At 47.0% G+C, this 9753-nt stretch overlaps 1 protein-coding gene across 2 annotated transcripts in view; it reads left to right on the top strand.

Moving 5' to 3' along the window:
* The window catches only part of Txnrd1 (thioredoxin reductase 1), an 83471-nt gene that overhangs the window by 28844 nt on the left and 44874 nt on the right, over positions 1 to 9753 (top strand). The window contains exon 3 of one of the 2 annotated variants that reach the window (XM_055627901.1): positions 1681 to 1741. The exons of the other annotated variant lie outside the window; for it this stretch is intronic. The gene's annotated coding sequence lies outside the window, so the exon portion shown is untranslated. The remainder of the gene's footprint in view (positions 1 to 1680; positions 1742 to 9753) is intronic. 2 annotated transcript variants of the gene reach the window in all.

The raw sequence follows: 9753 nt of genomic DNA, 5'->3' as shown, positions 1-9753 counted from the left end.
TCCTTCCTTCCTTCCTTCCTCCCTCCCTCCCTCCCTCCCTCCTTCCTCCTTCCTTCCTTCCTTCCTTCCTTCCTTCCTTCCTTCCTTCCTTCCTTCCTTCCTCCTTCCTTCCTTCCTTCCTTCCTTCCTTCCTTCCTTTCTTTCTTTCTTTCCATGTTTTGTTTGTTTGTTTGGTTGGTTGGTTTTTTTTGAGACAGGGTTTCTCTGTGTGGCCCTGGCTGTCCTGGATTCCCTTTGTAGAAACCAGGCTGGCCTGGAACTCAGAGCCGGCCTCTACCTCCGGAGTGCTGGGATTAAAGGTGTGTATGCCACCACGCCTGGCTTCCCTCTCATTTCCTGAGACAGGTCTCACTTAACCTGGGCTGCACTGATCAGCTTTAGTGTCTGGCCGGTGAAGTCCAGGAGAGCCTGTCTCTGCCTCAGCGCTGGGATGGAGACTTGCACCGCCATGCTGAGTTTACTGTGTGTGCTGTGGAGAGCTGAACTCGGGTTCTTTTTCTTTTTTAATTTATTTATTATTTATGCAGCATTCTGCCTGCACACCCGATCTTACTATAGATGGTTGTGAGCCACCATATGGTTGCTGGGAATTGAATTCAGGATCTTTGGAAGAACAGCAAGTGTTCTTAACCTCTGAGCCATTTCTCCAGCGCCCTGAACTCAGGTTCTTATGCTTGCAGAGCAATTACATTACTGATTGAGCCATTTCTGAAGACCCTGTTTTGTGTTTTGTGTTTCTATGTAGCCCATATTGGCTTGGAAGGCAGTATGAAGTTCAAACTGACCTTGAACTTACAATAATCTTGTTCACCCTTCCTAGTCCTGGGTTAACAGGCATGCATCACCATAGTTAGAAAAGCATATGATTTTTTAATGGATGTGTTGGTTGAAGATTTTTGGCCAAAATATTAAAAATGAATATTTTCAATGTTTTAAAGATGTGTTTTTCCCTCCTGGAATATCATATAGTGTTTGGGAAACATTAAGTATCCTAGTGCTTTTAAAAACATGGTCATTAGCTGGGTATGGTGGTGCACACCTGTAATTCTGGCACTCTGGGAGGCAGGGGCAGGTGGATCACTGTGGGTTTGAGGCCAGCCGGATCTACAAAGCAAGTCCAGGACAGCCAAGGCTGTACAGAGAAACCCTGTCTCGAAAAAAACAAAACAAAAACCCAACAACAACAACAAAAAAACATGCTCATTATAAACCCATTTCATGGTTGGGTCGACTGAGTCCCCAAACATGTAAAAATGTCCTTTATGAAGCCATAAAGGTAATTAAATACAATAGAATAAAATCAACATACTTCAAATGCTCTATCAAAGATCATTACTGCCAATAGGGAAAATCTCTTGAGTTACATAAAAATGAGCTGGAGAGCGGGTAGGCAGGAGGGCTCCACAAGTGAAGGCCCTTGCTGCTTATCCTGACCATGTGAGTTGGTCCATGGGACCCACCTGGTGGAAGGAGAGAAGCCAATCCACGGAGCTGTCTTCTGACCCACACACATGTGTCCTGACACTGTGAATAAGGATATGTGGTAAGCCTTTTCTACTGGACTCGAGAGTTTCTTAGAGAAGGCTGGCGCAGAGGAAGTCACAAAGCTGGGTAAGACTCTTTCCTGTTGGTTGTGATCTCGCTTGTCATTCATTCTCCCCGTTTCTCAACTTCTTCCAGGAAAAGACGTTACTTAAGTCTATGTGTGTCCCTTGTTTTTTGCTTCAACTTGACCAAACAGGTAAGGGTCTGTTTTTATAAACCGTGATGCTAATTGTGTGTTTTATGTCCTATGTTCTGCCTGGCTTGTGGGTTTGTTTGTTTGTTTGTTTGTTTGTTTGTTTTGGTAGGGTTTTTCCTGTTGGCTGAGGCCTTCCTGGCTGATGACTCACTCCTCTTTGTGACTGTTAAGGTGCTCCCACAGGAGCATCATATTACCCCCAGCCTCTACCTAGTGTAGCCATGGTGAAACTTGGTCTTTCCTGTTCTTGAATTTACTCTGCCTGATAATCCTGAACCTAGTTCCTGCTGCAGTATTTGCTGCCTTCATGGTGACTTTACTGATTTTACAAATCTTGTTTCCCTCTTAGAAATAATTCTGAAAAATATTTGACTCAAACACAAACTGATATGGATTCAGGTGTCCTGTCAGGGTCTTATGAAAATCAGTCAAGCTCAAGCTCCACAGAAGAAGCCATGAGAAACTGTTGTGTGATTCTACACTCTCACAGCAAGAACAGTTGGTGGAGGAAAATAGAAAGTTGCCTCTAGAACCATGGTGCTTATGGCTTTGTTGATGGGTCAGGGTAGTCCAAGGACTCCAGCCAAAAGTAGGAATTCAGTCAAGTGCCCAGTGCTCAGAAAGTACCAGCCTTTGTGCCTAGTAGCTCAAAAGGAAGTGGAGGCCTGGGCATGTGGAGGGACTAAAGCAACAGCGTTCGTCTCCCTCCACCTGTCCCCCGGTGTGAGCACAGGCTGCTGTGGGAACAAAGAAGGCTCCGTAGAGTATGGTTCTCAGAGCCCTGGGGGTGTCTGTGGCCTCTGGTGACCCTCAGACTCAGACCCACCCTCAGGACATGTTACCTGTCATTTCTACTGCTTTGGCTTTGATTATGCAAAAGCAACGGTGGCAAAGCGAGGAGAGGATACCGTCTGCATGGAGAGTTTGATGGTCTCCACTGGAAGAGGGGAAGAAGACGTCCTCATGAAATGATCAGAGTTGCTGGCTCCGTGGCTAAGAGCACTAGCTGCTCTTCCAGAGGACTCGGGTTCCATTCTGAGCACCCACGCTCAATCATTGACACGATCCTTTCAGTGCCAGAGGCTTGTGCATGTTCTCCGACTAAGTCCTGGAAATGCCATCAGTGGCGTGGGTGGTGATATCACCTTCTTATGATGAGGAAATGAAATGTAGAACATTACTGTGCATGGTGGCTAGCTCTCCCGTGAGCATGCTGGTAGCTTCCTCTGACTGCTGTAGGCACATCCCACCTACCTTAGCGTTGGCACACCCCACCTGCCTTAGGCGTGATGCTCGTGGTATTGGGGCTGTGATAGGTGTTCCTGGAAGTCATGGTGGCATTTGTAACTGGAGGTTGGGCAATAGGCCTCCATGCCAGGCACATCTCAGCCATGCCTGTGGGTGAGATGCCCACAGATGGCTTGCTGATACAGGAAGCGTTGGCTCTGCCTGGTGGCGTATTCCAGTGTCTTTAGCCTGAAGAGCAGGCAGACTGTCAATATCAGTGAACATGAACTTGATATTGTTGCACATTGCCTGCCTCTTACGGCTGTTAAGTGTGGAAAGCAGATTTATGTTTTGAGAGTACCTGAGTGACAGACTGCCTAAAGCATCTGTCCAGACACTACCTGTCACTAGCTTGAGGGCTCCTGTGTAGCTCACCCTTAGCTCCTGCTTTGATGTTTTCCCCTTTTCATCTCAGGGCCTCTCATTCTCACCTAATCCCCACAACAGACTATGTGGTTGTTGGACTGAATTCTGTTTTACAGCGGGGAAGCAGATGCGGGTGGCTGAGGAACCTGTTCTCTGTTGGGCATCAGGCCCAGACCTGTCTGCTCTCAGGGCTGCCTCTGCAGGGATTGCTCTCCATAAGCAAATGAAGCTCCCCCCAGGCACAGGCACCCCAGCAGAGCTCTGACCTCACCACTCAGTTGTTTGTCCCTTCAGCAGATGTGTTTTGGGCATCTGCTCAAGTGCCTGAGCCGGCAAGAGAGGAGAGGTGAACGAGGCATACCTCATTCTTAAAGTCATCCAGCTTGTCAGTATCTGTCTCCCTGGTAGTCTCGGTGTAGTCTGCTGTCTGTAACAACATATCATGGCTTCTCCACTGGGAGTGAATCAAAGAGGAGGGGGTGGGGAGGCAGCTGGGGGCTTTATCGTGAGGAAGTGAGGATTTCTGGAAGTTGGGTTTAGCTATGAATTTTTACTTATTTTGTGCACCATAGTACATGTGCTCAGAGGACAACTTTTCCGAGAACTGTCCCCCTACCCTGGTGAGGTGGTGTCTCTCTTGTTTCTGTGCTTGTGAAACCTGCTCCAGACCAGCCTGTGAGCTTTCAGCAGGCTGTCCTGTCTCTGCCACACCCCTCTTTAGGAGTGCAGGGGTAGCAGCTGTGTGGCACCACACCTGGCTTTTTTGTGGGCTTTAAGGGTTAAATTCAGGTCAGGCTGATGAAGCAAGTGTTTTACCCAAGCCATCTCTTCAGTTCTTGGTGTAATTTATTTTTTTAAAATGAAACTTAAGATAGTCCGTATATTTATCCTTTTAAATTATCTAATATTTATACCAATAGAGACACAGGAGGTGTGAACTAAGGGAGCTCAGTGAGGTAACTTTATTTTTGGAACTGTAACACAAAATATCACAAATAACACAAATAACACAAAAAATCAGTTTACAAGACTGATTCTGTAACTACACCGAAAGTTCTTTAGAAATCTCTGTGTAATTCTACCGAGCAAGTCTGCATTTCTCTTGAGCTCCTGCAGACATAACAGGGCTCTTTAGCTCTCTTTCCTAGAATGCTTCTGTGCTGTTCCTGCCAGCCCAGAGAGAAAATCCCTATCTCTTACTCAGAGGTCCTCCCGTGAGGGCTCTTCCAGGCCAAAGACAGAGCTCTCACAGCTCTAACTGCTACAGAAGTCTCTAGCTCCCCCTTGTACACTTGGCAGCTGCACCATGTTACTGTCTTGGTGGGTGACTCCAAGCTAAGTCAGTAGTGGCCTTTACAGTGGGGTAGCTCCAGGCCATGCAGCTGACTTTGCCTCAGGGTCATAGAGTGAAGACCACAGGACTTCTCCTGAGCAACCTGCCCTAAAACAGGAATGTTCCATTCTCTAGCAGTCTTGTACATGGAAGCTTTCAGAGGCACACCTAAGCTGCTTCTCTTCAGGTCACACCTAACTGCATCTGACATCTATTTAAGCTTTTATGTTTTGCTAACACTTAGGTTTTCTGTGTATAGTAGTCAAATATCCTGCAACATAGTCATTGAATATTGAGGTTTTATTTGTAAAAATATTTATTAAAATAGAGATGGGTTTGGGCGATGGCTCAGTAGGTCAGGGATGAAAAGTTGGTCATGACCGGCATCTAGCTGTCATTCCAGTGCTGTGGGGGTGGACAAAGGGCTGCTGGGCTCTCTGGCTGGCAGACTATCTCCAGGTTTAGTGAGAGGGGTGGGATGGAGGATGCCATCCAGGGTCTCTGGAACATACATACACTCCTGTCAGAGAACAGTTCTGTGGGGTCAGTTTTCTCCTTTTGCCTTTACAGTGGTTCTTAGGATAGAACTTGGTCATCAGGTTCATATAGCAAGTGCCTTTACCCAGTGAGCCACCTTGCCAGCCCCTTTTATTTTTTGATAATTTTTGTTTTATTTTCATTTGCATGTGTGTGGGTGTTTTGCCTGTCTGGATGTCTGCCTCACCTGCATGCCCATGGCAGTCAAAGGTTGCCTTCAGCTGGAGTAGCAGTTGTGAGCTAAGGTGTTAGTGCTGGGACTCAAACCCGTGTCCCCTGGAAGAGTAACTTGTGCTCTTAACCACAGAGGCATCTCTCCAGCACCCCGTGCCCCTTTTCTAAATGAAAAGTTTATTTACGTGTATGTATGCGTGTGCCTGCTTGTCTGGCTGTGTGCCATGTGTAGGGCATGCCCGTGCCGCACCATGGGGTATGAAGAGGGTGTCAGGTCTCCTGGAGTTGGAGTTACGGTGAAGTAGGTGCGGGCACCCAACATGGGTCCTCTGGAGGAGCCACAGGTGTTCTTGGCCACTGAGGCAAGTCTCTAGCCCATGATTTTGGTTTTGAGACAAGTCCTCACTGTTCAATCCAGACCCACATGGAACTTTCAATTCTCTTGCCTCAGCTTCCCAAGTGCTGAGATTACAGGTGTGAGCTGACATGCTGGTTCGCATCCTTTTCTTTTTCACATGACAATAACAGGAAGGAAGTATTTTTATTTTATGTAGATTTTTGCTGCATCGAGGATTATTTTCTTGGAACAGACTACTAGGATCAGTTTCTAAATCTAAGTCTGAGCGTTTCTGAAGTTTTGGAGCCATTGAGCCAAACAGTACATAATAACCCTACAAGGTTAATGGCCTCCTGGTTCTTAGTGAGCAGGAAGAAATAAAGATAGGCTTCTAAGTTTTACTGTGCACCAACTTGAGAGGTGAAAAGCTGTGCTTCTGGGATTTTGGTGAAGCACAGTGTTTTCCCATGTCATAACACCTGGCTGGAAAGGTGTTCTGTTGTATTTCATTACCTCATGTTACTCACAGAATAGCAGCAATAGAGGGAAGCCTTAAACAGTGACGGCCACGAGCCTGCTGTAAATTCTGTAAGCACTGAGCTAATCATGGTTCTCTGAGCAGAGGTTGCTGTGGCTGATAAGGAAAGGCTCCAGGAGTTAAATAAGTCATTGGAGGAGTTAGCACTGAGGAATATGCTTCCAGAGTCCAGGATCCGTAGGAGTGCTGGTGACCGTGTACCCCTAACTCCTACACACGCGCGTGCGCACGCGCGCGCACACACACACACACACACACACACGTGACACAACGGCATTAGTATTGTTCTTGGAAATAATTGCTGTACTTGTTGGGGCCCTTGTATGTGCTGTGTTATTTTTGTTTATTTCTTGTTTGCTGTTGAGATTTTCATAACATAAACTTTCCTTAGTTGGTACCCTAGTCAGTTGGTCTTACACTTCTAAACAAATATTGAAGGCCTTCTCTCATACTTAAGTGATCAGAGTCCTGCTCTGTCATGGTTGTTACTCAAAGCCACCAAGGGCGGGGGAGACTGGCTGAAGGTACAGCCTACCACAGTTCCTGATACATAGTCATAGCAGTAGCTTCTAACCCATGTGACATTAGGCATCATAAAAATGATTCATAGAAGTTTAATAGCATGGGAAAATTTCTACATCATAATGTTCCATGAAAAAAAGGAAAAAAATTAGAATAGATTAAATGAAATATCACACCTTGCTTTAGGCAAGCAAAAAGCAAAGGAGGGCTAGAAAGAGGACTCACACTTAAAAGTACTCATTTCTGCAGAAGACACAGGTTCTGTTGTCATCACTCATGTGGTGGCTCACAACTATAGTGCCAGGGGATTAGATATTCTCCTCTGACTTCCATGGATACCAGGCACACATGTGGTGCATATAAATATATTCAGGCAAAACACAGACATACATAAAATAAAATAAATCTAAAAAAAAATTGTTAAAAAGGTTGAAAAATACTGGTATCTGTGCTCCCATCCTTCACTGTGCTAGGCACTGAGGAAATACGGATGAATAAGATCCTGGTTGTGCTTTAAAAGAAAGGTCTTAAAAATAATTATTTATGGGCTAGAGAGATGGCTCATTGGCTAAGAGCACTGTCTGTTCTTCCAAAGGACCTGGGTTCAATTCCCAGCACCCACATGGCAGCTCACAACTGTCTGTAACACCAATTCTAAGGGATCTGACACCTTCACACTAATGCACATAAAATAAAAAATATTTATTTATTTTTTATTCAGTTTACATCTTGATTGTAGCCTCCTCTCCTCCTGGTTCTACCTTTCCTTCCTGTTTCCCCTCTCTCCCCTCCCCTACTCCTAAGGAAGGGGAGCCCCTACTCATCCACACCACATCTCAAGTCACATCAGGACTGAGCTCATCTTCATTCCCTGTGGCCTAGTGAGGCAGCCTCACCAGGGGAAGTGACCAAAAGCAGGCAACAGAGTCCATGTCAGAGACAGCCCCCATTCCCCTTACTAGGGAACCCATGTGAGGACCGAGCTGCCCATCAGTTACATCTATGTAGAGGGCCTAGATCCAGTCCATTCATGTTCCTTGGTTGGTGCTTCAGTCTCCAGACAGGCCCACTGGGCCCTGGTTACTTGGCTCTGTTGGTCTTGTGGAGCTCCTGGCCCCTTGAGCCCTTCTATCCTTAACCCCATTCTCCCACAAGAATCCCTGTGCTCCACCCAGTGCTTGGCTGTGGGTCTCAACATCTGTTTCCATCAACTGCTGGGTGGAGCCACTTACTTATTTTTTAAAGGTTTTCAAGACAGGGTTTTTCTAGGTAGCCCTGGCTGCCCTGGAATTCACTCTGTAGACCTCATTCACAGAGATCCACCTGCCTCTACCTTCTGGCATTAAAGGCACGAGCCACCACACCCTAGCCTTACATTGTTTTACAACTGTGTGCTTGTGTGTGTGTGTGGGGGGGGGGGGGAGGTAAGTGCATAGAATGTGGAGGCCAGAGGCATTAGATCTCCCTGGAACTGGTGTCATAGGAGCTTGTGAACCACCTAAAGGGGGTGTTGGGAAACAGATTCAGGCCCCTGCAGGAGCACTGAGCCATCTCTTCATCTCCAGGAGAAAGTTTTAGTGGAAGACAGAATGACAATCTGGGTGGAAGAAATGGAGGAGAAATCAAGGGTGTTGCTGAGTCACAAAGTGTGGCTGTGGTGCCATTCACCCAGAGAGTGGATATGCTGAGACTTTTAAGCAATACTGCGGCTTTATCATGCTGTGGTTGTCCAAGGTAGATAATCGGATGGGGCAGGGGCAGGGGCAGGTGCCTGGGTGAGCTGGGGGTGCAGGCTTTTTCTATAGATAAGGTTCAAGTGTTGGGAATGAGTCAGAACCCCAGGGAAGTCTGGGCAGTGAAACAGAACCCAGATGGTCATTGGCTACAGACAGCACTGATTTAGGGTCCCTGAGGGTTTTAAAGAATAAATAAACATTTTCGCTCTGTAGACACCTGAATTCAAAAGTACCGGGTGGGAACATACGAGGTTTTCCTCTGTCCTTACTGGGCAGGTTTGCTGCTGTGACATCATGCGCATGCCGGGCAGGTGATCTACCACCAAGCTACAGCATGGAAAGCTGATGTCAATGTATCCGATGGGACATCGGCCAGTCTCAGGCCAAGCAGGCAGTGCTGCATGTGGCCCAACAATGATCAAAAACCTTCGGAAACCGTATGAGACACCCCCACCCCATTTTTTTTTTTTTTTTTTGATTGGCTGGTTTTTTTCGCATGAACTTTGCAGATGACCACGTCATGCTGTGGTGTTCAAAGGTTGGACTAGCAGCGTTAGTAGGTTAGTAGCTGCCCATCAGGAAGATCCTGGCTCCTCCTCCTCCTCTCTCTTCAGCAGGTGACCATGGCCTTCCGCCAACTACTTGGAGTCAGCTGTTGCACTTTGAGCTCTTCAAGAAATTGGAGGGTGTTCATTTCTCATAGTATCAAGTACCTTGTAGAGGGCATAAGCACTTAATGTAATAAGCGATATGATGCTTTGATCTCTAGGCCCTAAAAGCTGCCTACCATCAGGAATTAGTGCATGGCTCCATGGCTGGGGGTGAGGGTGGCCGATCTCCAGGTTTTTAAGACATCTCAGAGCTCACTGAAATGGAGCCCACACTCCTGAGGCTTTCTAGGCGAGCAGCTTTCAACATTAAAAACCTTTCTCTTCCCGCTGCATGTGGTGGCACACACCTGGAGTCCCAGCATCTGAGAGACTAGAGTAGGATGGTGAGTGAGGGACAGGAGCAGGGTGGTGAGTGAGGGACTAGAGCAGGGTGGTGAGTGAGGGAATAGAGCAGGGTGGTGAGTGAGGGACTAGAGCAGGGTGGTGAGTGAGGGACAGGAGCAGGATGGTGAGTGAGAGACTAGAGCAGGATGGTGAGTGAGGGACAGGAGCAGGATGGTGAGTGAGGGAC

Source organism: Psammomys obesus, unplaced genomic scaffold (genome assembly GCF_907164565.1).
Source record: "Psammomys obesus unplaced genomic scaffold, mPsaObe1.curated_primary_1811, whole genome shotgun sequence".
Lineage (NCBI taxonomy): Eukaryota > Metazoa > Chordata > Mammalia > Rodentia > Muridae > Psammomys > Psammomys obesus.
This window is presented reverse-complemented; position numbering and strand designations above follow the sequence as displayed.